Raw genomic sequence first — 26,857 nt, 5'->3', positions numbered from 1 at the left:
AGTTCCATTAAAGGCACATGCTTAAGTCTTTTGCTGTACTGGGCCTTATCTGAGCTACATGACCACAAAGCTATGCTGAGTGGCTCTACTTTGGATACACTGTAAATGCCAATGTGAATGTACTGTTGAAACTTAGGGTATGACTACTTGGGGACAGTCGAAATGTCTGCACTAGAAACACTATAGCTGCAGAGCTATAGTGTAGACACTTACTTCAGCAACAGAAGGGGTTCTTTCATTGCTGTAGTAAATCCACCTTGTTGAGGGGCAGTAGCTAGGTCAATGGAAGAATTCTTCTGTCAACCTAGCAGTGTCTACACCGGGGCTTAGGCTAGCTTAATTACATCACACAGGGTATGAAAATTTTCTCTGTAGTGTAGGCCTGCCCTCAGAAAAGTTAAGCCGAGTTAAAGGTGTGCATTTTAAGGGTATTGATTAAAGCACAAGAAACCCTGAGTGGATGTCCTCATTCAGAAATGGCTTTGGTGCTAAAGCAAACTAAGGCCACTTTACTTCTAAATGAAAACATTCACACAGGTGTTAATGCATTTTAACTAATGCCCTTAAAATTCGCACCTTTAGTTAACTTTCCAGAGTGTCCTCGTGTAGACATGCCCTGAGTTCACATAAAAGAGTACATCTTTCACAGAATGGATACATGAACTATTGCAGGTTCACAGTTGATGCCACTTACTGAGATGGACATGGAGATGAAGGTTTCCTTACCAACTTTTTGTAAGTTCACGTTTGTAGTTCACAAATCACAAATCCACATCACATCAGGCCTATGAAACTTTGATTTCTTTATTAATTCTTTGCATTATTTGGAATAAGACTCTCTTTTAAGGAAAGTACTACTATGCTGTGCTGTGTTTCTTATTGTCTGGACAAAGCACTATTAATTCCAGTGGATTCCTTTTGACATAAAAATGGATTTGCACTGAAGGGCAAACACCACCTTCATATGCATCAAGACTACATTACAATCTAATCCATCACATTATACATTTATAGGTGTCTACCATTCCTAGATTGCTGAAACATTCTGCCATTAAAAAATGTCCAGGTAAAAAGCTGGTTTAAATTTCATCAATTTTCACATGCAGAGATGAGCATGAGCTTCAGCAGCAGCTGTCCTCTTGGAACATTAATATGTAGGTAAGATATTGTGAAAATGACATGAGCAGCAGTTTCCCCTTGATCTTTTCTATAGTTCTCTGCTGCCAATTGAGCTTTAGAATCAGCAAGTTTGTACATAATATTCAATTCTTATACAAGTTTTCCAGTGTTTAATAATTAGTGAATAAAATCTCTATCTTAATTCCTAGTGGAAGAACATGTGCATAGCTGTATTCCCAGCTGAGGCCAATGACTCAGTGGATGGTACAGAATCAGCCGCAAAGTTTCAGTGTGTATGAAAATTAGTCAGTTTTCCATGCGGTGTGGGTGGATGCATGCCCATAACTCCAATTATTTGTTAATGGGCTTTCTATGAGTGTCTCCCACTTATCCTTTAGAACATTAACCCTTTACTGTCTTATCATAAAAATCTGTTTTATTTATTTTTTACTAAAATGAACAGTAACAGTTGCATATAAAGAACATTCCTGATGGTGGGGCATGAACCTGAGATTGGCTTCACAGCCTTTGCAGCTGGTTCTGCAGCAGTGTTTTCCATCTGGTATAATTAGAATTACTACCTCCTAATATGTGAAGAAAATAGAAAGAGCAAGGAGTTTTACAATGCCAGAAACAGCATTACATAACAAGGGAGTGGGTAATATTTGAAATTAAGGTAACATACAGGCTGCTACATAAAATGTGTTGTACTATACCTGAGCTATCTAAAAAAACCTCCACCTTTTTGTACTCCAGTTCAAAGTGGTTTGTAATAGCTTGCTATATCATGTATGAAGACTCGTGTGTGTGTGTGTGTCTTTTTCACATGCTACAATTCGTTTCCTCTGATTTGCTAGAAAAATGCACTAATCAGATATTAACTATTATTATTTATTATAGAATATGAGCATGTTATCATAAAGTTTTGCTAAGTGTGTGTCAGTGGGAATATATAAAGTCAGAGGGAATATATACTCTGAATTTTGTTGGTGATGAATAACATCGTGATGATAATAATATAAATGCCATCCACCCACATCAGAGATCTTGGGAGATCTTGATGGGACCAGCGGTGAAAGGGAGACACTAATCAAGGGACAATAGGAAGCTCCACCCCCAGCGAGTCTCTGGCATTCATTGACCAGCTGGGGGAGAGAAGGGTGCTGATTGACCAGCGTTCCCCAGCTCCCAGAATTTAGTCCAGTTCAGCAGCCATGTGGAGCCTCTTTTAGCTCTGTTCCAGCAGCCCCACCCTACCCACCCAAAATAGGAATGGGATCTAGGGCTGAGAGATGTTGCAGGTCTAGCCAATTGCCTATTTAGGGGATCAGAGAGGAATTTTTTTTTCCATGGGCCACTTGGCAGAGGACCAGAGAATTTTTGTGCCTTCTTCACAGCACCTTCAAGCTGCAGTGGGTTGAGTAGGTATGCACTTACTGCCTAACTGAGATAATAGAGTGGAGTTGTTTCTGTGGTGCAACTTGTGGCTGGTTTCCTGTGTGGTTAGGAGAATAAAATGAACAGTTCCTAGAGGCAAAAGACTTGGGACTTTGGTACGGCGTCTTGAGTTCATGTGATAGGGTCAGAGCTTGTGGCCTTTGTGGGCAGAAGTCAGACCTTGTGTTTCTCGTGGGATGGTATTCCCACCCTTTTGCACCCTCTGTTCCCCTCAGCCGGGGGAAGGTGGTAGCACTCAGAGAGAGCTTATTCTTGGGGGATAGGCTGAGAAGAGCCTACCTTGCATATATGGTATGGAAGCTCTGTAACCCTAGCACCAGTTGTGGATTATATGGTAAGGAGCTCTGCAACCCATGCACTGGAACCAATGAAATGCCTGATATAGGAGAGTATGGGCAATGGGCTGGTAGCACCCCTCCCTGTGTTAAAGTTTAATAAAAGTTATGGCTTTCTGCTTAATTTCATGCATGCATTTGTCCTCATTGTGCTGCTATGTCCACATCAAATAATACTTAGTGCTCTTAGAGTGCTTTTTATCTTCAAAGTGCTATCAAAGCATTACTCATTAAGGCAATAAAAATCACAGCCTTTCCATTGCATTACCATAGAGCATCATTCTCTCCTATGTAGGAATAATGCATAGAGAGGAGAGAGTTTCATTTATAGAAGTGTCCTAGGAATTCTTCCATTGGGGGTGTGGTTTCCTCTCTCTTCCTGTTCCTTTCCCACAGAAGAAGCAAGGGATTCAGATCAGAAAACCTGCTGATCTCTGGGATCTGCAGTGAAAAAGAGGCATCCATGTGGAGACCTGTGACTGCATTATGGCCTTGCAGCACTTTTAGCTCTACAGTACCACAGTGGATAAACTTCCCCCCTTGATATCCCTGGAGCCCCTAAACAGTATGAAGTGACAAGCCAGTGGATGTATTAAGATACTTTTTTGCTTCTTCCCACAATTTTGTGCGATACAATTACGGGGGGAGCCTACCCAGCTCCTTCAGTAGCCCCTTCTTGCCCCCAGCCTGCCTAGGTCCCATGCCCTCGAAGGGAGGGATAGGCCATAGAGGCTGAACTCCTTTCTACAGGTGCTAGCCCCTTCCTTTGTGTATAACTGATGTGGGCGCAAAGTGTCCATAATTCATGTGCTTAATAAGGATCAATAGACTGAAAACTTAAACTTGTGTTCATTACATGAATTGTATAATGGCATAGTAAGGAAAAGGTGCAAAGAACAAAGATGGAAAATCATGAAACTTAGAGCAAGCAACTATCGCTAGGGTTTTTGTTTTTGTTTTGTTTTAACATTAGTAAATCTGTGTTAACACTTCTGGCTTACAGGTATTGCTGATGTCTCTAAAAGCTAAGAGAAATTGATGAGGACAACTTGCGTATTTTCAGGACATTGTGGTCCAGATCCTCAACTTCCCTGAATTGACAACTCCCTTCACTTCAGTGGGGCTCTGTTAATTTAGACCAGCTAGAGCTGGTGCTATATGTAGTATATCAGCTTTTAGGAACAAATTCTTCCCTCGGATATCTATTGGGAACCCTCACTAACCATTACAAGGAAGTCTATGCAAGCATCTGAGAATAGAATGTGGCTGAAAATTGGCAGCACCCATATAAAAACACAGATATGATGTGGAATACACTCATACAAAACAAGTACCAGTGTTTGCTTTCAGAGGCAGAAATGGTAGTTTTTTTGCCTGCACAGACTACTTTTCATTTTTGGGGGGAAAAAAGTGAGGAAAGAAGGAATACCTTTTCACCCATTCATTTTGAAATATGTGATTTTTCACCAGTCATGAGAATTTTCTCATAGTGATCCAGTGTTGAGCTCATCTTACCTTTCTCTTTAGCAGTTAGTATTAGAAAGCAGGATTTTGGAGGGTGGAGTTGGATATGGCAGCACATATTTCTGATTTGGGACTCATTCGTGCCACACTGAAATCAATGACAAACTTCTACTGACTTCTTTAGGGCACAATTGTATCTATACTTTGCATTTACTGGAACAAATTCTGTGCAGCTATAAATGGATGCAGCTCTAGTCAGGGTTGCCAACTCTCATGATTTTGTCACGAGCCTCATGATAATTATTGTTTTCCTTAAAGCCCCAGTTCCTGGAGTCAAGTGGAGATGTGATGATTTCAGTCTTCATTCTAAAAGAAAAAGTAAGTTTCTAGCCCACGTGGCTGTGGAGAAAGCTTCAAAATGTGACCCCACCATACCCTTACGGCTCAAAAAGTAAGACAAATAAAAATCTATTATTTTTACATAATCTCATGATTTTAAAGCCAATCTCATGATTTTTGGTGAGCCTGACTCATGATTTTTGAACATTTGAGGTTGGCAATACTGCTATTTACCCCTAACTGAAACTCCATCTGTGCAAACTGTGGCTTTCCTTATTTATAGTGGGGATTTGCATGCTTCCATGTTCCATCAGTTTAGGTGGGAAACTCAAATCAGGCTGCATGAATATCCCATTCTAATCATTGCAAGATGATGAGTCTTTGCAGCATTTACCAGTGGGTACAGTGGAGGGTGGTGAGAGAAGGGAGAGTGGAATATGTAATATGATGCTCTTTGAAAATAATTCAGAAAGACAGAGAACTTGTGAAACCCACCTGTTCCTGGGCAACAGGGAATGGTGATGGAAAATATGTGTAATAAGATGTGGAAACAATACAAGCAACAAAATTATTTTTGTCTGTACTTTATTTTGGACAGAAGTTATGAAAGAGAATACAGTTACTGCAACAGCACAGTATATTATATGTAGATTATACCAAATTACTGCAAACTATTGAAAGAGGCACTGTAACAAGGAGCTTTTCAGTGCTCTCCAGTGTATATTGGATTTCATTGTGTCATATAACCCAGCATAACCTGATGGTAATTTTTAAATAGTCCTTTTGGATTAGGTAGTAGTAGCAGACAGCAATAGGATTTTAAACACCTGACATCATTGACTGGCGGCAATTAGAAAAGAATTTTCAGAAAAAGACTGTGTCCAGCTTTAGATCTATACATCTTGGAGCTCATTAATTTCTGCTCAAGTTGCAACCTTAAAAGGTATAAGCTTGTACTAAGCAGAAAGAATTCTGTTCAGCACACCCCGCCAAAATACAACAGACTGAACAGGAAAGCACCAAGATTTTTTAGATGCATAATGTTCTTAGAAATGGCCCATGCTGTGCTAATAAAACTATTATGACTGGAAGCTTTTGCAATGGAAACTGACAGATGAAGGAGAGTTAAGTACTTTTCAGACAAGCTACTACAGTAAATCATTAAAGCACACAAACAGTCATCCTTTATCAGTCTGCAATTTGTTTTATCGCAATTGCAAATCGAAAACAATGTAAACAAACAAATCGACAACTAATGAACATTCCCCCACTGCTCACTGTAAATAGATCTACAACTTTAGAAGAACACTTTATCCAACACATTGTCAACTCATTGTAAACACATCTACAACTCATAATGAGTTACTCAGTATGTTGTCACCTCATTGCAATTAAAGTTGAATGCTAACTGTACTGTATTTTCCTGCACTAAATTAGTTTAGAACTTGGAAGAAAATGCCAAGAAGAATTAGTCGAATCAGTTTTAGGTTTTTTTAAAAAAAATATTCTTTATGTAATTCTGTTTCTCTGACCATTCTTATGTAAAAATCACATCACTATGTTTATCCCTTTTGCTCTGTATCTTACTTTCTTCATGTAGTTAAGTTTCGCCATTTACATTCAGAAAATCGTTCCAATGAATAGCGGTGTCCCCCATGGATCTGTGCTGTTCAATATATTCATAAGCGATCTGAAAAAAAGGGGTAAACAGTGAGGTGGCAAAATTTGTGGACGATAGAAAATTACTCAAGATAGTTAAGTCTAAAGCAGACTGCAAAGAGCTACAAAGGGATCTCACAAAACTGAGTGAAGGGGCAAAAAATGGCAGATTGAAATTTAGTGCTGATTAATGCACATTGAAAAACATAATCCTAGCTATACATACAAAAGGATGGGGTCTAAATTAGGAAAAAGTTCCTAACTGTCAGGGTGGTTAAACACTGGAATAAATTGCCTAGGGAGGTTGTGGAATCTCCATCTCTGGAGATATTTAAGAGTAGGTAAGATAAATATCTATCAGGGATGGTCGTCTCTAGACGGTATTTGGTCCTGCTATGAGGGCAGGGGACTGGACTCAATGACTTCTCGAGGTCCCTTCCAGTCCTAGAATCTATGAATAAATTAGCTGTTACCACTCAAGAAAAAGATTTTGGAGTCATTGTGGATAGTTTTCTGAAAACATCTGCTCAATGTGCAGCAGTAGTCAAAAAAGCAAACAGAATATTAGGAACCATTAGGAGAGGGATAGATAATGAGACCGAAAATATAATAATTCCACTATATATAAATCCACAGTATGCTCATACCTTGAATATTGTGTTCAGTTCTGGTTTCTCCATTTAAAAAAAGAGAGATTATAATTGGAAAAGTTACAGAGAAGGACAACAAAAATGATTAGGGGGGAGGAACAGCCTCCAAATGAGGAGAGATTAAAAAGACTGGGACTGTTCACCTTGGAAAAGAGATGGCAGAGGGAAGGGGATCTGATAGACTTCTATAAGATCATGACTGGTGTGGAGAAAGCAAATAAGGAAGTGTTATCTACCCTTTCCCATAACACAAGAACCAGGAATCACCCAATGAAATTAATAGGCAGTAAGCTGAAAACAAACAAACGGATATACAACTTCACACAATGCACAGCCAATCTGTGGAACTTGTTGCCATGGGATGTTGTGAAGGCCAAAACTGTAACTGGGTCCAAAAAAAGAATTAGATAAGTTCATGGAGGACAGGTCCATCACTGGTTATTAGGGTGATAGTTAGGGCGTCCTAAGCCTCTAACTACCAGAAACTGGGACTGGGTGACAGGGGCTAGATCACTCAATAATCACCCCGTTCATTCCTTCTGAAGTACTTGGCAGTGGCCACCGTCAGAAGACAGGATCCTGGGCTAGATGGACCATAGGTCTGATGCAGTATGACCGTTCTTATTAAGAAGCTTCTTGTATGATTTTTTTTTAAATGTGCAAAGTATGTGTTGAGTGGTTGTAAAAACCCCAGGGTTCCCTGTAATTGGTTTGTACAAACTACATTTGACAGTCTTACCTTCTAAATTTTGTGGGCTACTTGAACACCTATTTTATTTGGGGATAGAAGAAAAATAAAAAGTATGATTGTTCATGAATAAACCTCAAATACTTCATTTTTAAAAAATGTTATAATTTCAGTAGTGAGTAAATTTTGCCATCCTATGATTTTTTAGATTTCAGGACATTATTTCAGTTGCAATTAGCCATTTCTTATTACCCAGCTTGTACTTGCCCCCACTGACTTCAGTAGGGGCACCATGTATTTTCTGTATTCTATTTAGTAATGAAAGGATTTGAACAATCTAAATAAAATCATAATATTGACTTCATGGTCTAGTAGTTAGAACAACAGCTTTGGAGGATGGAATTAGTAGGTGGATGAGGTCTAATCCAGTGTGAGTTGCTTTTGACTTGAGTCAAGTCATTTCACTAATTCGCTCATAGCTGTAAAATGGAAGTAAAAACCACTAATATATATCTCTCTCTCGTTATCATATATATGCTATATCAAAGCTGATTAGGGATAAATAACAAAAGCAGAAAATTTCACTTTCACTTCTATTCAAAGCATTGAAACCAAAGCTGAAAATTGCAGCACTACACATAATAACTAAACCTCTTGTTATGTGTTGCTGTATTAAATATAAAACATTTTCATTTCCTTTGTATAGGAAATTCAATAGGACCTGTAAAAGGGGTCAACCAAGTACTGTGACTCCCAGTATAAAATGTGAGTGGTGCTAATATTCCTTTTTCAACTCTCCTGTGGCTGCAAATAACCAAACAGGTAAAATATAGCTTTCATAAAACTGGAGGTTTGGTGGAGAATTAGCATGAGAGTTCTGCAAGCAACTTGCTAACAGAAGGTTGGGCAGGAACGCAGATTTATGCTATGAAATTTAAATGGTTTTTTCTTGAGGTTGTCTTGAAAATATCATTGCATGTGGTCATGTTGGTTTACTGGCACATTTTCCCAGGATTGTTTTCAAATCAATGGAGTTAAAAAGGAGGCTGTTGCTTTAAGAAACTCATAACTACAAGGGCATTAGGAAAGTACATAAAAATGCATATTATAAATAGAGCAAATGGGAGCTTAAAACATTCAACCATATCCATGTTTGGAGTAAAAAATATTGAAACTAATTTTTTTTGGGGGGGGGCAGGCTGGGTGAAGGGCATGTTCCTGTTTGCTTGCTTGTTGATTGTTGGGGTTTTTGTGTGTGGCTGGGGTTTTTTTTATAATGTAAAATAGAATTTTATCTCACTAGGCTTCTAAAATGTCAACAACAATGTTAGGGGTTTTTAAGGATTAAGGTTTCTATTAAAATGTAAGTTTACATAGTTTTTTGCCCATAGATCTGAACTTCAAATTGAATTCAGACACAGGTATTTTAGTAGTCAAACAAGGTTATATATGGTATGCTCAGTATAATTTTAGTAACTCAGAAACAAGAGGTCACAGATTGAAGTTAAGGAGGGAGCTTAAGCCTATAAGCAATTCAAGCAGAATTTAATTACACAAAGGGTGAGTGAATATAGAACACATTGCTGAAGCAAGCAATAGATGCAAAAATTGTAAATTAGTTCAAGAAAGAGCTCATAGAAAGGGAATCAAAAAGTAAAACAAATCAACTCATTTAAAAAAATGAGTTAACTGGGTTAACTGGGGCAGGCCACAATGGATTGTACAGTCAAACCCTTATCCTTTAAATGTCCCTGTGTTTCTTCTTTGAGAAACTAAATAGTCATTCCGTTGATTTCTATAAAGGGTGCACGTCTGTATCTTAAATGCATGAGTATGTTCTTTGTGCTTTGCCTCTGCTTACTCTATTTTGTTGTTTCTTTTTATTTTAAACTCCGAGCCTGAGTCTCATTTACACTAAGTGTATGTCTACATCACAAATGAAGGTATGATTTCATCACAGGTAGACATGTCCATGCTAGCTTTAATTGAGATAGTGTGGATAATAATAGCAGTGAAGATGCAGTAGCATGAACCCCAACATGGGCCAGCAACGCAAGTACATATCCCGAATCCCTGGTAGGCTAGTACTGGTATAGCTAGCCTGCACCGAAGCCCACATTGGCATGTTCTCACTACCATTGTTATCTGAGCCATCTACATATGCCTACCCATACTGCAATCACACCTTTGTTTGCCATGTAGATGTACCCTTTATGCGCTGCAACTTTCTTGCTCAGGCAGTATGAAAAAACACACCCTGGAGTGCAGCAAGTTTCAGCGCTGTAAAGTGCCAGTGTAGACAGTGCACCAGCGCTGGGAGCTTCGCCCCTCGTGGAGGTGGTTTTTTAGAGTGCTGGGAAAGCTCTCTCCCAGCGCTCTGCCGTTACCACACAAGCCACATTAAAGCATTGCCGTGGCAGCACTTTAACGTTGCCAGTGTAGACTAGCCCCTAAGACTGCTCTACATTGCTCTGGCCACGTAAAAGCAACCACAATGAGAACGAGCAGTGTAAAGCAATTTTAGTATACGTGAGAATCGTGCTCAAATTGTATAAAACAAACACAAGAACTTTATTTAAATTATTCACCAAACACACATTTTCACATTAATCGATATCTTCATATTCATATTCACTTCTTTTCCTTGAATTATATTGAAGGAGTTGAAGTTCCTGTTCCCTATGTATTGACGTTTCATTACTCTCATGAATTTCAAGAGTGGAAATGAAATGTCAGTTTAATCCAAAGCAGTAGTTCATACACACAGGACAATGGTCACCCTTAAAAATATTTCTTTGTCCTGTTTTAGCTAAATAATGTTACCCTGGTATTTGAATTTTCCATAAATTGAAAATAAAAAAAATGTAAGTAATATGATTATTGCACTAATGATATGTCATTGTAATCAGTGGCAAAACTGGGTGGTTTCACCGATGTTCACTGCATAATGGATTAAAAAAATCACCCTTAGATAATCACAATGAGGATTTTTAAGACTGATTGAACAGAAATAATTTTTAAAGCACTTTTAAATTTATTATTTTAAATGTTTAAGGATAAAAAAGGGACGGCATGTATGCTGCAGATAAGACCTGACTTTCAAGGAAGTGTATGTGCATAGAGTTGCTTAATTTGGATGTGAAATTATGGTAATTGCATGGAAAAATTAAGTGAGCAAATGCACATTTTTTTCTGCAGACAAATGCACACTTACTTTTCTGAAAATGTTGATTATTAGCAGGATTGTAGCTGAAGTCCATATAAATAATGCTTTGAGCCCTAACTATTCAGGCTTTTTGATGGATAATATCTATTGTTCTGTTGCTTTTGTCAAGTGCCCTCCATACATGGAAGGAAACCCTTGTTAGTGACAGCAGTAAGATTTCCTCGTATATATGCCTTTGCTAAAATGCATTATATTTTGATGCCTAAATTTGATGGCAAAAAATGAAACGTCAGGTGCTTGTAGAAAATAGAGCTTTTTTTTTTTCTTAAATGATCTCACAGTACTTAAAGTGATGAGCTGGATTCTAGAAGTACAATGGCTTGAAAATCCGTAATGCACTTAATACCCTCGCTACTCACCCCTGGACATTCAGAGCCTGGTTTTCAGAGGTGCTGAGTACTTGCCATTCCCAATGACTTCCAGTGGAATTTGGGGTGTTGAGTGTCATCATTTTATGATAACTGTGCCTGGACTTTGTGTCCACTCCAGGAGTGCCCAGTCAGGTTTCAGGACTCTATCAATCACCTGTCTCTGGGCAGGGACCCCTGCCCACTCCCTTCTGACAGTAATTAAAGGCTGTATATTCCTGCCATACACTGTGATACCTCCAGTAAGCCAGTATGTCTAAACACCACCCCCTGTGCTTTGCTTTTTCTCCGAGGACAATGATCTGTGTGTGCCTGCAGTTACAAGATTTACAAGTTCCCACACAGCTTTCTGAGAAGAATTTTTTTTTTGACAAAATACCACAGAGAAAACACATAAAGACAATAAAAGTTCCTACATGCTTAGTAATAAACATACCAGAAATCACCCCTCAGTCTTTTAGGCCCTCGTAGGCCACAGCCATTCCAACTCTTCAGTAGAATTAGGGCCTCCTGTTAGGCAAAATGTCCTGTCCGATTGCTCACTCAAAATGAAGGCCCTGAGTCTGTTTAAACTCAGCATTTATATATCCCAAGTTTTTTCTTTTTTCTCCTAGTTTCTGGAAAATCCAGTTTGAACCTCAGTATGTAAACCGTAAACTGAATACAATGATCCCCAAATATATGATAGGGATTGCAATATCTGTCATCCTGAGCACTTCTGAAAACCAGACTCTTAAAGGCCAAAATTTTTGATTAGATACATGCCTACAGCACATCTAAAATCAGTGAAGCCAAATTTGACATTCGGACCAACCCTACTAAAAAAGTGAATGTTGTCCTAACAGATATCAGTTGTAGAAGATAAATGTAATTGCCCTTGTTTATTTATTTTGATAACTATTTATTATTATCGTTTGATATATAGCAGTGATTTCATTTTGTTGAAAAAAATAGTCAGCACCCTTTGTTTGTCTACTCCCATTAATTCTTCAAAATGGAGGACCTTGAGAAGACATTTAATAGATTTAAGCCAATATCTGATTGGTATTATAGTTAGAGTGGCAGACTAGATTTTAACTGAATGTACATGGCAGCCCTGTGTTATGCCTATAAATGGTTTCTTTCACAGCAAAAAGAGATAAACAATTGAGTAAAAAAACCCAGAAGAATAAATAAAAGTGAAAAAATCTGCTGATGCAGCTCTATATGAGGAATTGCATTGCTTATTTTTAGATTTATGCGTGGAAGACAAAGAAATATATATGAGATCTTGCCTGTATATTTCCTCCCAGCCCCGTTTTAAAAAAATATATTAAATGTAATCACTTTGACATTATTCTACAAAAACACTTTTTCATTCCTACCTATTGATTTACAGCTTCACGTTTTCCTCATCCTTGTCAAAACTCCATGCACACATCCTGAGCAAGGGAACAGAAATCAGTATTGTCTTATTTTGAGTGCCATTGCTTTGCGATCTTAAATGGCCCCTAAACCCTTTTGTCAATATTTATTGATGGGATCCACAGGCACTGTGAGTGATCCCACTCTTGAGGGGCATAAACCAATGGCAAGTTGGGCAAGGAGGAGGAAGGGGGTCATGCTCTAGGCCAGAGCTGGTGAGGCTACATCAGAAAGCTGAGGAGCCATTGACAAAATGTCAAACATTTCAAATCTTTGATTAGCTCTCTGGCTAATGCCATGCTAAGCAGAAACATTACTCTACCCCCGAAGCAGAAGCAGACACACACGTGCACACACACATATACACAAATAGTCTTCAGGGAAATTAAGCAATGCCAATGAAACAGTGTACTGAGAAAGTTCTTGGATAAATTAACAGTGCAATTACATTACATGACATGCCACAAGATGGATGAGGAAAACTTGGCCGGTATTATGTTCTGTTTTCAAATTGCAATTTATTTGAGGGTTTTAATGGATGCCTTATTAAAACATCTCAACATTGGTCAGGTTTCAGCATATGTCACAGTAGCCCATGATTGATGACACCCTCTGCTGCTTCTCTTGCACATTTGCAGGGAATTTAAGCAAAGAAGGAATGAACAGAACCCCAGATTTGTATTGATCGTGTGAAGGTGCACTGCCTGAGAGCACAGTCTAATAACATTCTCTAAGCTGAACTGCTTCACATGAAGGCATTTATTACAAGAACTAAAATGTTATATTGCTCAGAATAAAAGAACATTGTACAAACAAAAAAGGAGTAAGCAATGAGTAAAGGAGAAGGGGAAGAGAAATAGTAAAAAAGGAAGGAAATACAAAATATGTAACTGAGCAATTCAACACTATTATCCCTCAGGAGCCACGTTTCAGATAGGGAAAAGAATGATACATTTAACTATGCTATGTCTTTTTGTTTTGTTTCCGTAAAAAGAGATTTTTTATTTTTTTTTAGAAAAAGCTGGAGAGAATTATTTATTTTTTCCAGTCTCAATTAAAATCTTGTACATATATTGATAGCAATGAGGATGGAGGTAAGTGCTAAACACAATTAGGATTTCTAACCTGGGAAAGGATAGCTTGGCATTAATCACTTGACCATCCAATGTCTTTCTTCATCACTTTAAGTACTATATTCTGTAGTTAATTGATCGGACGGTCACCCATTTGATAGGCAAAAAGCACTTGCACCTAACTTGCACCAGTGTAAATCTCAAAAGATATCTTCTCTCCACCCCCTCCCCCTCAATTTATATGGCAGCTTTGTCAGTTTTGGATTAGATCCCCATAATAAAGAAACATTGCCTATCGCGCAGTGAAATCCGTAAGCTTTTTGGTTGAGTTCAGGAAATTTCCATAAACTCAAGCTGCAAATGTACTGTTGACTTTTATCTCCCCAAACATTCCTGGGGGAAAAAATCCACATCAGAAGTACTTCATCACATCAACATTTGGTTAACTGATATCTTTTTTTCATTGCAAATGGAGTCAAGCTGAAGGTAAAATCAGATAATCAACTACAGATGAGCTAGAGTTAGAAATATCCCTTGCACCTAGATAACTCAGAAACACAGTTCTGATAGGAAACTGATTACAAAATAAACCCACCCCAAAACCCAAAACAAAACAAAAACAAACAGGTTGGGTGTTAGGGCCTGATTCTGCAAGGTGCTGAGTTCTCTCAGTTCCTATTGACTGAAACTAATTTAGTCTACTTTGACTTCCTGTTAACTTGCAGGAGGTACTCAGCAGCATACAGGATCCATCTTCTAGTGCATCAAAAATACTCCCCAAATATCTATGTTCGGGATTTGGCTAAGTCCTATCTCACCACCCCTCATCGCTGTCTCTGGCCTGTTTGTGACCGATACCATTTCAGGTTCAGTTCCAAGGCTCAAAGATTGTTTTGTTTGACCTGCCCTGCTCATCATTATCTGAGCTGCTAATTTTATTAGTCTGTTAGCACTCTGGGCTGCATGGCAGAAAGGGACACTATAAAAGTGTAGTTTGATTATATTGGAATCATTCAGCATTGCAGACTTCGCAAGTGAAAGTGCCACACTCCCACCTGCCCTTCTGAAATAGACAAGAAGAAGCAGTTAAAGAAAAGGTGGTGGGGATGAGCAGAAGAAGGATAAATAGGGATGAAAAATTCAGATCTGTTGGGTCTGAATGAAATCTTTTATAAACTCTCTGAGGTCGGAACATGCTTTGTTTGCCTCTAAACCTCCCCACAGAGGCATAGTACTGTAGAATTAATACATAAGTAACTTTATGAAGAAATAATAGTAATAACAAATGCTGTTTGGAAAGCCTTTAAAATAACTAAGTAAAAATCCAGCTTTTACACTGGAAATGATTGAGAAGGCTGCAAATATACTTTCTGAAGAGAATTGATTTAATATGCCGGTTTATGTAGCATGCACATGTAACCAGAACTATGCAGAAATTTTAGGCTTACAGCTTTTGCCATAGGAGCTTTGGTTGGGTGGCAATCTTTAGAGATGCTGTTATGTTTTGACTTTTTCTCTTTAGTGTCCCCACTTCTTGCTCCCATGATTTCACCATCTCTCTGGCTCTGTTGTCAAGGTCTCTCTTCATTAGATCCCTTTTAGGAAACAAGATAAAAAAAATCAAAACACACATTTATATTTAAAAACAAACTTCTTTTAAAAAAATATATTGTTTTTCTTTACACCCAGGATTTAATGACTGTTTCCTCCCTCAATGTGTTTGACTACTGTAAAGCTCAGAGGCATCTTTCCTTTGCCCTCCCTTCTCTCCCCACAGCTTTTACTTCCTAAATAAAAACAAATTAGTTTGGGCTAGTAAAAGGAAGAAAACCTGGTTTTTAATTTTTTGTTATGTTTATGTGCTGTACTCACTATCATTATTGATGCCACAGTCCTAATGCCAGGTTTACTGTCAGAGAAGCACTAAAATGGCTGCCTTTATGTTGCAGACATTTTATAGCACAGGAGAAATGGTTTCTGAAGCAAGGGAAGTCATGCACTTAAACAGCAAGGCGTAAGCCTTGTGATAAATCCCCTGTGACCATTTCAGATGGGTACACAAATCACCTGAACCAGCCACAAATAGGTAGCTTAGCCAACCACATAACCTTCCATGACCCCTTAAACATTTCTTTAATCAGGACTGATGATTTCATTTTTTTTTCTACCAGATAAAGTCTAACGTCAACTATATTTTTGTGCATAAAACATCATAAGGATTAAAAGTTAACAAACACTATTTCATTAATAAGAATTGCATAATCTCATATTGCACATTTCTCACAAGCTGCAGCTCTGACAACTTAGCTTCTTGCAAGTCACACTGCTCTTAGCTTCTTGAGAAAATAGCAACTATGTCTATTACAGCTAAGATAAATAAACAGATATGTTCTGGTAGTTTAGTGCACAAATGCAACCTTCTAACCCTCAGCAGCAAAAGGTCAAAAACTGCAAAACCTAGTCCATTAACCTCCCTAAATGGTTGTGATATTAAAAACTGACTTTCAATATCCAAGGGTCATGATCTAGTGCAATAACCATCAGCAATAAAGAATTATGACTCTAGTACATTATCCATCTATAAAATGGTCATTTATGACACCAGCACATGGGCCATCTGTAACAGGATTGGACCACCCATCTCTAAGAATCATTACACACTTTCAGTTATGGGGTATTGATATAAGTTGTAAAAACTTATTAAGTTTTAAAACAGAGTGCAGAGCTACTTACTGTATATTTAGCAAACCAGCAGAAAACCCCAGCAGCAAATATAGCTCCCTAAAGTCTTGCTAAATACAAAACCCTAGTAGAAAATCACATTTTAAAAGATGGTGGCTTGGTAGCAGTATTATATGCTGCCACATAGAAATGTCAGGTTTAATTAGAAATCAGCTTGTCACCAGTAGTGCCTGGACTAGTGGAAACCTTTTAACATACAGAGGGGTTCCATTAAGATAAGGGTCCAGCTGCTTTGTGCTTGTAGCAACCTCTCTTGGCTGTTGAATGGAGCTGTAGCTCTCCCACACAAGGCAAGGCAGATTGACAAAGAGTTGCTGAATGAAAAGGAAAGATCTGAGCTCCTCTAGAAAGAGGTGACTTCAGACTGAAATAGCAAATGAAAGTCCAGAACCAAACTTGTGCAGCCTGGATAGCCCTTAAGCCTTGATCTCAAAAGAAGTGTCTCTTTGCGGGTGGGGGCGATGGAGTGAGTCAACACTGAAAAAAACTGGTAATAAAAGAGATAAGATTTGGGAATTCTGCTAGAAGTATATGAAAATCCTTTTGACTGTTTTATGATTGTCGGAGTCAGAACTAGCTAAAATAAACGCGTCTCCCATTATATGATAAATCCCTACACAATATGTTAGCATTTGTATTAGATCACTCCCCATCCATGATCTCAGCCTAAATTGTCGAGATCCCCTGCTGGAGAGACTTAAACCAGTGAAAGCCAGTTCTCTAATGAATCACTGAAACTTTGGTGGTACAATAGCCTAGAAGTCCCACAAAATCAAACCCACTCTCCTTCTCAGGGACCAGCTGGGCTTACTAATTAAAGTAAAAAAATCCCATCCATCTTGATTTGCAGAGTAGTCACCCAGACAAACATATACATTCAATACCCTGTTGTGGTTTTCATAGGACACCTAAAAGTGCCAGAGAGGAAGTAGAAAATATCTATTTTTGTAATTTTGACAAGTGATACAAGAAAGCCTTTTACATGTAATTAAATGTGAGAGGTTATCAAAGCTAAAAGCAAATAACATGGTCACATACCAAATCTGTTTACTCTTTTCTTTTTCCTCTACTTTTAATTAATAATTTACATGATCACTGAGTCTACAAATCTCTCTCAGGATAGGGGATTACCTACACCTAAGCTATATCATCTGCCCTCTGTGTTCCATGCACTATAAAGTAAGAAAATCCCAATGCAGGGAAACATGATGCAGACTCTTTAAAATGAATCTGATATTCATTTGAGTTTTGGCTGGAGAATGCTTAATGCCAGCTTTCTGTGATCAATAAAAAAACTCTGATAGGGTTTCACTTGTGTTTCCCCCCTCCTCTCATAATGTCCTTTAATTGTTTTCCCCACCTACAAAATAGAAGAAAAATAAGAGAAGCCCACTGTTTTCTGCAGTGCATATTCATTTTTAATCCTTTCCTATCTCCATTAGCATTGAGATCCTAAAGTTTAATGAATAGATACTGAATAACATGCTATAATTCAGTAATGGAACATGTGTACACAAGCCTAAATCAAAAAGGCATTGTAAAAGAAGGAAAATAGTTGGACTCAGAAGGCCAGAGACTCATCTGGAATAAATCAGATTTACACAGGTTGAAGACCTGTTCCTAAATTTTGACTTTCATCAGATAAGCATTCTTTCTCACCAGATGGTTCCACCAAGGCCTGTATCTTGGAAATCGAGGTTTTATAAATGTTAATAAATTAATATATAAAAGTCAGTATAAAATCCAGAGTTGGAATGAAGAAGCCTCTCGGCTTGATTCTGATCTCACTTACCCCAGTGTAAAACAGAGTGACTTCACTGAAGCCAATGAGATTACATCAGTGTAAATGGGTGAAGAAAGGGAATAATCTGGCCCTAAATCTCAAGCCCTTTCAATTTTCATGGTGCACACCTACAAAGTTCTAACTATTATTAAAGCACAGATCTTCTGCCCATAATATTTAAAGATACATTCAGACCCAACGCTGGCACAAGGTCCCAGCTGCATAAAATCTATTCCGAAGGGAACTATTTAGAAAGATATCTACATCCCTCATCCTTCTGGGAAGTCTACAGCTGACCAATGTCACCTGCAGAAAGGGCAGCACAAGTAAGAGAGGAAGCATGGGCAGGGCAGCAAGGGAGTATGCTGATACAGTACATATCATGGGCAGACTGCAAAAGTAGGGCTTCACATTTTAAGGCCGCTTTACCTTAGTGAAACCTCTGAGCAAACATAGTTTGCAAACATCTGCCCATCCTCACACCCCAGTGCCACCCCTGCCAGTGGAGCTCAGCAGATTTCGCATCTCCCTATGTCATTGGAGGTCAGTGAAAGCTATGCTATCCAGTCATTTGTGTTAAAAAGGAAAGAGCACTGCACAAGAAACAATTCAATTAATGGCCACAAAGAAACTATTTTACTAATATGAATCATTACTAGGCATTTTACTAGGTGAACACCTCATTTTCTTAACAGCTGGCAAGAGCATCCTTTCTCTACTCCCAGTAGAGCAGCTCCTGCCAAGCTGGCCCATCCTATGGTCAGTGTGCCAGATCTCCTTCACTAAGGGATGTTAAAACATCACGTGTCAGAATCTGTCTTCTAGCACAGTGTTTAATCAAAATGTTAACTCATAAATTCATTTAATGTGTTTCTGCTTTCCCAGAGATGGTCTGAATGGTTGGTGCAGAGTTGGTAAAAAATGCCAGAAAAAAAATCTCAAAAAATTTTATCAACATTTTTAAATTTTGAAAAATGTCAGTGATTCTATAAACTAGTATAAAAACCCACACATATTTCATTAATTAAAAAAAAACACTTTTTTTTTAATTTTCAAAATTTTGACCAGTTCTAGGATTGTGAATACAAGTCATTGTCCCTTCACCTTTCTAATAGTCAGGAGTGTTAGAGAATCTGATCAATAACAGTGGATATACTTTGGAATGAGTTCCCATTCCTCTGAATTTCTTCTCAATTTACACTTATCTTTTTGGCTACACCACCAACTCAGATGCAAACTTTAAGCTTATTTTGCATGAAATCAAGTTTGATCCTCATAACTTTATTTTTCTTTAGAGAACATTGTAATGCCAGTCAAATGGTATGTCAAAAGTAACAATAGTCAGGAGTGTTAGAGAATCTGATCAATAACAGTGGATATACTTTGGAATGAGTTCCCATTCCTCTGAATTTCTTCTCAATTTACACTTATCTTTTTGGCTACACCACCAACTCAGATGCAAACTTTAAGCTTATTTTGCATGAAATCAAGTTTGATCCTCATAACTTTATTTTTCTTTAGAGAACATTGTAATGCCAGTCAAATGGTATGTCAAAAGTAACAATAGTCAGGAGTGTTAGAGAATCTGATCAATAACAGTGGATATACTTTGGAATGAGTTCCCATTCCTCTGAATTTCTTCTCAATTTACACTTATCTTTTTGGCTACACCACCAACTCAGATGCAAACTTTAAGCTTATTTTGCATGAAATCAAGTTTGATCCTCATAACTTTATTTTTCTTTAGAGAACATTGTAATGCCAGTCAAATGGTATGTCAAAAGTAACAACTCTCCCAGTTCACAACGGGGCTCTGTTATTCCACTTGTTCAAGTTTCTCATTGATGGTGGATTGTGTGGGCCCATAGGGAGGAGTCAAATCTCTGGGATATATATATCACTAACATCAGTCTCTCCTGCCCTAAAACTGACCAGTTCTTTATAATGTATCACTAGATATTTAGGATCATGTTTTCAAAAATGGAGATTTTAGTGGCCCATATGTACAAAAAATGAGCTTGCAAAAGCATGCTCTGGATAGCAAATTCAACCACAGTCATTGTGCATACAAACTTTAGTAAATATATGCATACATTGCCAGTTAGGTGCCTAGTGAGGCATGTGCAGGAACAGGAACTGAATTTGCACATGCAACTATGGTAACTGTACATGTCTTCAAGCACATGCGTGCAGGTAAACATCATGAGAAAGCTCATGGTCTGTATATGTCAAATTGGCTTTAATTCTTAAATAAGTCAAATGATGATGAACTAGCAGAATCTATAGGTCATATGGAATCCTTACTAAGAAGGCAGTTGATTTACTTTGCACAATCCACCTATCTGCTTTAAGGTTTTGTGCAGCTGCCCGTCACTGAAGTGCGCCCAAGAACAAGTGGAATAGCAGAGCCCTGTTGTGAACTGGTGTTTAGAAAGTGTAGCTTTCTATTGGTTCTTTCTTTCTGTTTTTTTATTTAAGTAGAAACAGATAAAATGCAATTTTCATGCTATGATTATAAGCCAGGAGTAACAATCCAGGAGATGTCACTGAAGAAGTGGAAAGGTAGAACAAAAACACGCAAACTCTCTATGACAATCTGAACTCTAAAAAGTAGAAATATGACTTGACATGTAAAGTGACCACAGCTTGGCAAAAGATTTATTGAGTACATCCTATCACATAATGAGCCCTCAGCTAGTTATAATAATTATAACAACCAAATGTATTCCATGCAACACTCTGTCAAGAAAGCTCTTAAGAATAGCTCCAGAAACTGCAAGATTAACCCCTTTTTCCAGGAGTCATTATTTCCTGATACTTAAGTACTTAGCAGTGGCACAGGCAATGGAACCAATCACACCAAGGGGTTAAACACAGGTCTGCATGTTGTATAAATCTTTAGAGTTTAACTAGAAGGGGCTAAATTTCAAACTATGTCTGTGAAGTATTTCCCCAATTGTTGAAAAATTTTAAATAGCTGGTACCCTTTAGATAAAACTTATAGTATAAATTACAATTATTTCCATTTTAAAGACCTGAAAAGGTTTCTCAAAGAACATTAAAAACACATATACATTTGAACAGAAAAATGAACAGCTACCCTGTCAATTCCAAAAATACATATGCTCCTACAAAGCAATTATTGCAATGCTAGATCCATTACATATCGCTAAAGTTCATAGTTAATAATTTAGGCCCCCATTTGGCAAGGTCAAGGCCTCACTGGTTTCAGTGGACTAGCCCTGTCCTTAAATTGCTTGCAGAATTGGGGCCATATTGTTTAGTCTGTTATATTCTAAACAATGAAATGACATTGTATTCTTTTAAGATACTAATATCATCTTTACAAAATGATATTACAAAATACACAATAACAAAATAACTGCTGTAAATACCATACTGCTTTCTATATTTTGATCCATTTTTTAAAAATGTAGGAATAATGGTTGTATCCAAAAGTGTTGCCAATGCCATATTCCCATAAAAGATCTTATCATATTTAGTAAATAAACTATTATATATATTTTTTATTATTGAATCTAAGATTCATTTGTGAGCAGGCACTTTTATGTCTTTGATGGCTTGGTATAGTGGCTGACTGAAGGCATTTTATACTGTTTAGGGAAGTACTAAACTAGAGGGGAAAATCTGTTTTGTGACCTTACAGGAATTTGATATCTGACTAAGCAGGGACATATCTTAAATCATATACTTGCTCATAGGTACTTGCACAAAGAAACTGCTTCAAGATTTTTATTTTTCCTTCCCACCAAGTCTAGATTTGAAAGAAGCCTTGGACAAAATGCTAGGGTCTTGCTCAGGGGAAAATTGCTAAAATATAGCACAGGAGATGCACTCAGGAAACCTGGTATATCCCTAACAGACTATGTGTTCATCTCCTGTCCAGTGCTTTACAAGTTGAACCTTACGCTTTCAATTTTATTTTATTTGGATGTACCAAGAGTACCTAGTGCTTTTATGTGTCCCTTTATTTTATTGATCCTCTCTGTACTCTTAAAAATAATGGGCTTTTAGAATCCCAGTGCTACTAAAATTTATTTTTCTCACTTTCTTGCTCATTTCTTTTAAAACACATACATTTAGAGGGTAACCTTTATACATGATCAGATGTGATCAGCCAATTACAAACACTAAAAAACAGTCCTGTCTAATAGAATTTACACTGTTAGAGAAAGGACATATATACAGTTATATGCTGCTTGTTGCTTGCCTGCTACTGAGGCACTTATTAACCATTTTTCTGAAATCTTTGTTGGCATAATGCCATGTGATAGGCAAGTATGTTCTTCTCATGCTGGTGAATTAAAATTCAGATCTCAGTGAATAAGATTAATTGCCTCTTCAGCCAAAGCTGGATTCACACTCTTATTAGAGGCGAAGGGGGGCTGGAGGTGGGGAAAGCAAGGGGCAGGTTGCCAGCTAGGCTGCAGTATTCAGTTACACATGAAATGATTTGTAATTCTGAGTAATCACTTAGGACAAGACCTTGCACCATTTTATCTATACATGACTCTAGGCCAAAGTCAATACTCATAGTAAAATAATGAGATGAAGCTAACTGAGCCCTTTTATTAATGCTCCAAGGAGCAAATCTAATGCTTGAGTTTCTCCCATTGAAAGTATCCTCTTCTTCCTAAAAATGAACAAGTGGGTCATGATGCCCAGTAGCAACCAGGGTACCTGCTTCTGAAAAAAGAGAGAGAGAGAGAGAGCAGCGGCTCCCTTTTTCTATTTTTGTATCATGCCTTACCCAACTGCAGGTGAAAGAACATGAATTTTGCATTACCTCTAGGCTCATTAGAGAAATCTGTCTCTCTCCTAATAGTTTCCCCTGACTTAGAGTGGAAAAATCACACAAAGAAATACAATGAACCTGAGGAGAGAGAGAGAGAGAGAGTCTACACTGTGTGAGGGCTTTGTGCTCTCTCAGTACCATCAATACCATGAAGCAAACCAACTGCAAGAAGAAACTGTCTGGCTATGTAAGAAAGGAAGCACACAATGTAATTGTTTCTGGTATAGTGAAAATAAGTCCTAATAATTTACACAGAAACTGGTGTTTTGCCCCAGTTTAATTTTGCTGGATGTGATCAGCAGGTGAAAGTTCACTTACCCAGTGGTCTGTCCCCCAGGCGTGGCTGCAACCCCTTTCCCTCCTACAGAGACCAGGAGAGGTGGTGGTGGTAGAATGTATTCAGAGCCCAAGTCGCAACTTTAGAGCTCTACCTACAGTTATTTTTAGAGCTCTAGCATGAGCCCAGCTGTCTGTCGACTCGGCCTCCCAGCCATGGGCTATGTAGACCTAGCCTTAGGTATCTCTTCTTTACCATGAAGATGAATTCAGAACCCAGTTGTCTCACTGATGGATGTTGGGAGCCTACTTTCCCATTTGTTATTCCTGCTCAGTGGAGTCTTCAGTGCTCCAAATCTTAGCATATCCCTGATTACATGAGAGCATCATAGAATCATAGAAATGTAGAGCTGGAAGGGACCTCAAAAAATCATCTAGTCCAGCCTCCTGCACTAAGGCAGGAGGATCAAGTGAGGACCTAATAGTACAGCTCTGCTGATGCCACTCTGCCTTGAAGATGCAAAACTACCAGTAATTCCAAAATCCAAAGCAGAAAACTTCAAATATATCTGATGTATGATGGGTGGCATTTTCACATGTGAGCCATCTGTAAATTTTACATATACAATATTGAAAATCATGCCTTGCTTCAATTTAACATGGCCCATTTTCACTTTAAAAATGTAAAAATTTTGTGTGAAATTGGTAAAAACCTGCTGTTCCCTAGGGAATCCCCAAGTTGTAGTGCTGGTGGAAAATTTTGCCATGGAACACTCTTCTGTCAAAAAGTGTACTTTCTTCTAAATCAAAACATTTAGCAGGAATATTATGATTTCAACAAAATTTTCTATGGGAAAAAGCTGACACAAATCATTTTGACTATTTCGTTTTGACTTGTATTATATTAAATATTAATGTTAGTATTATATTCTATTAATACATTTAATATTACATAGAAAACAAAGTCAAATAACTCAGAATGATAAAGTCAGAATGCAACTTCTTTAACTTATCAAAATGAACCAATTAGACCTTATCAAAACAAAATATTTCAATGGTCTCAAATTATTTATTTATTTATTTATTTATTTGTTTGTTTGTTGGAATTTTCATTCTGTGAGAAATTTTGAGACTTCTTGTTCTGATTCAGAATGAAAACAAATTTCTCAATATTGGAATGCGTAAGAGAAACTCCTTTTTCTGAAAATCTGTATCCCCACGCAAGGGCTCTGGAATAATTTGCATAGTGGGAGCACTAAGAGTCATTGAACCAAACTAAAAAAGAACAGGAGTACTTGTGGCACCTTAGAGACTAACAAATTTATTGTAGCATAAGCTTTCGTGGGCTACAGCCCACTTCATCAGATGCATGTGTATGGAGCTGTAGCCCACGAAAGCTTATGCTACAATAAATTTGTTAGTCTCTAAGGTGCCACAAGTACTCCTGTTCTTTTTGCGGATACAGACTAACACGGCTGCTACTCTGAACCAAACTGTAAACCCTGTGTATGTTGGAAATCACTTCATGCCGGGGGCACTGCCATACCTCTAGCACCCCTAGTTCCAGCGCCTACATCCCCAAGCATGGTGGTAGTATAGGGCTGCCATAGGCAGCCCTTGAACTACTCTCCTGTGTAGTCCCTGGCATAGGAATAGGCTGAGGTGGGGCTGGGGTGGGCAAAATGATGAGTGACTGAAGCACCCTGTGCTTTGGCTGTTCTGGGCTACGGAACAAACCTCAGTAGCTGTGTAAGGTTGCAATAAATCAGAGCCGCCTCTGGGCCTATTCTAATATATATCAACATATATTGAGGGTCATTCTGGCCCCTTGGACAACCAGAAATAGCAGAACACAAAGATGGCATAAAGCCATTTCTGCCTTTCTTTCCTGAACTGCATTTTGTGATCTTCCAACTAAGAGTCCCAGTATTGCATCCGGCCATGGGTTTTTCATTAGTTTTGCTAGTAGTGAGGGTTTTATTTTTATATGTGGCCCTATTTCTCCCATGCAAACCTCTTGCTACCCTGTCCTGGCCCTTTCCTGTGCCGAGGCTGCCAAACTATAAGTGGTTTAAGGGTACGCACATATGGGGACTAGGAGAAGATCATTAACCCCAGGGTTTTGTCCACAATTTGAACTCACGTCAGCAGAGCTGAAAATCTGGTGAATTTAACCCACTGTGTAATCTGTCTGTGACCTACATTAATTTTAGTCAGCTGTTTACTTAACTAATCAGACAGAAAAATGACTTCATTGTCTTTTTGATGCAGCTTTTATTCAATTTTGTGTTGAGATTATTTTCTCCCATTGTATGTTTGTATTTATTAGATTAGCTTTATTTTTATTCTGTGTGAACCCTTTTCTGATGCTCTGTATTAAAGAGAGATTTGACAAAGTTCCTCTGAGGTGTTGCAGTGTGCATGGGACTAAAAAAAGGGTTGGCTGTGCTGATGACTGTTATACACCCCCCCTTACCCCTGTACTGTACATACATTTTGAAAAAGGTTAACACAATTTAAGTCCACTTTTATGTTTTTCTTTCTATTCTTATCAGGGCAGAAGGGTGAGAAAAAATAGCCAAGACTTAAACAATATGTTGTGTGGAAGGTGGAGAGAAACAGATTCATAGGAACAGAGCCAAAGTGTATCAAATTACTTCATGTTGTAGCTTCTTTTTCCTTTTTTTAAACTTTGAAGCCTCAAATAACTTGGCAAGGAAGCTACAACCTTTTGTTTGATTATTTAAGAGTTCCCCCTAGAGTGGAAATTGTGTTTGATATTGCTTTGTATAAATAAATAATTCGAAGGCCTCTATATCCAGATAAAACTCTACAGTCACATAAGTAGGTTTCCTATTATGTGTGCTTTACCTCAACCATCTTTATTCGACCAAAGAAGTTTGTCTAGGGGGATTCTTATCTCCCATGGCTGACATTTGATTTCCCTTTGGCCTTCCATTCAAGAGGAATTGACTGACTAGATCCCAGCTATATGCAAAAGGGGTGGGCTAGCTGGCTGGTTACTCTTGGGCAGGAGAACTGCTTTTATGCTCTGAAGTTCCTATGTGCACAATGCGCCAAACCCATTGAACTTAAATGGAAAAACTCTGGTTGATTTCAGAGGGCTTTACATTTCATAACATTTTCTGCAAAATCTTACCAATGAAAAAGTTTTCATCTCAATTGAAACTTCAGTAGAAAAAAAAATAATGAAACAACAGTAACTGTATCCAGGGGCAACAACAGTTTTAAAAAATGTCTCACATATTATGATGCTGCCTCATTGCTTAGAACAGGGTGGGCAGCACATTGCAAGTAATGTGCTCTTTAGGAGCATAAGCAGCAAGGAGGCAAGCCAAACAAAAATGGGCGCATTATCCCAGGACAAGGAAGAGCACTGTGTGCTCCTTCCATGCACGGGTAAAAAACCACCCCCCCAAAGGTATAATCTAGAGCT

The 26,857-nt window shown here is 38.1% G+C and overlaps 1 long non-coding RNA gene across 3 annotated transcripts; it reads right to left on the bottom strand.

Annotated features, from left to right (window-relative positions):
• Positions 1 to 5,456: 5,456 nt before the first annotated feature.
• Positions 5,457 to 26,842, bottom strand: LOC120405194. 3 transcript variants are annotated; one of them, XR_005598424.1, is made up of 5 exons: positions 26,561 to 26,842; positions 15,232 to 15,378; positions 12,671 to 12,727; positions 7,764 to 7,792; positions 5,457 to 6,405 (listed from the first exon to the last, which is right to left on the bottom strand). It is a non-coding gene; the product is annotated as an uncharacterized LOC120405194 (long non-coding RNA). The 3 variants fall into 3 exon arrangements; XR_005598422.1 differs by lacking the exon at positions 26,561 to 26,842 and adding an exon at positions 16,517 to 16,635; XR_005598423.1 differs by lacking the exon at positions 26,561 to 26,842 and adding an exon at positions 15,656 to 15,712.
• Between the last annotated feature and the right edge of the window lie 15 nt (positions 26,843 to 26,857).

The sequence above is a fragment of the Mauremys reevesii genome, linkage group 4 (genome assembly GCF_016161935.1).
Source record: "Mauremys reevesii isolate NIE-2019 linkage group 4, ASM1616193v1, whole genome shotgun sequence".
NCBI classification, from domain to species: domain Eukaryota; kingdom Metazoa; phylum Chordata; order Testudines; family Geoemydidae; genus Mauremys; species Mauremys reevesii.
The sequence above is the reverse complement of the archived record's forward strand: the minus strand, read 5'-3'. Positions and strand labels throughout refer to the sequence as shown.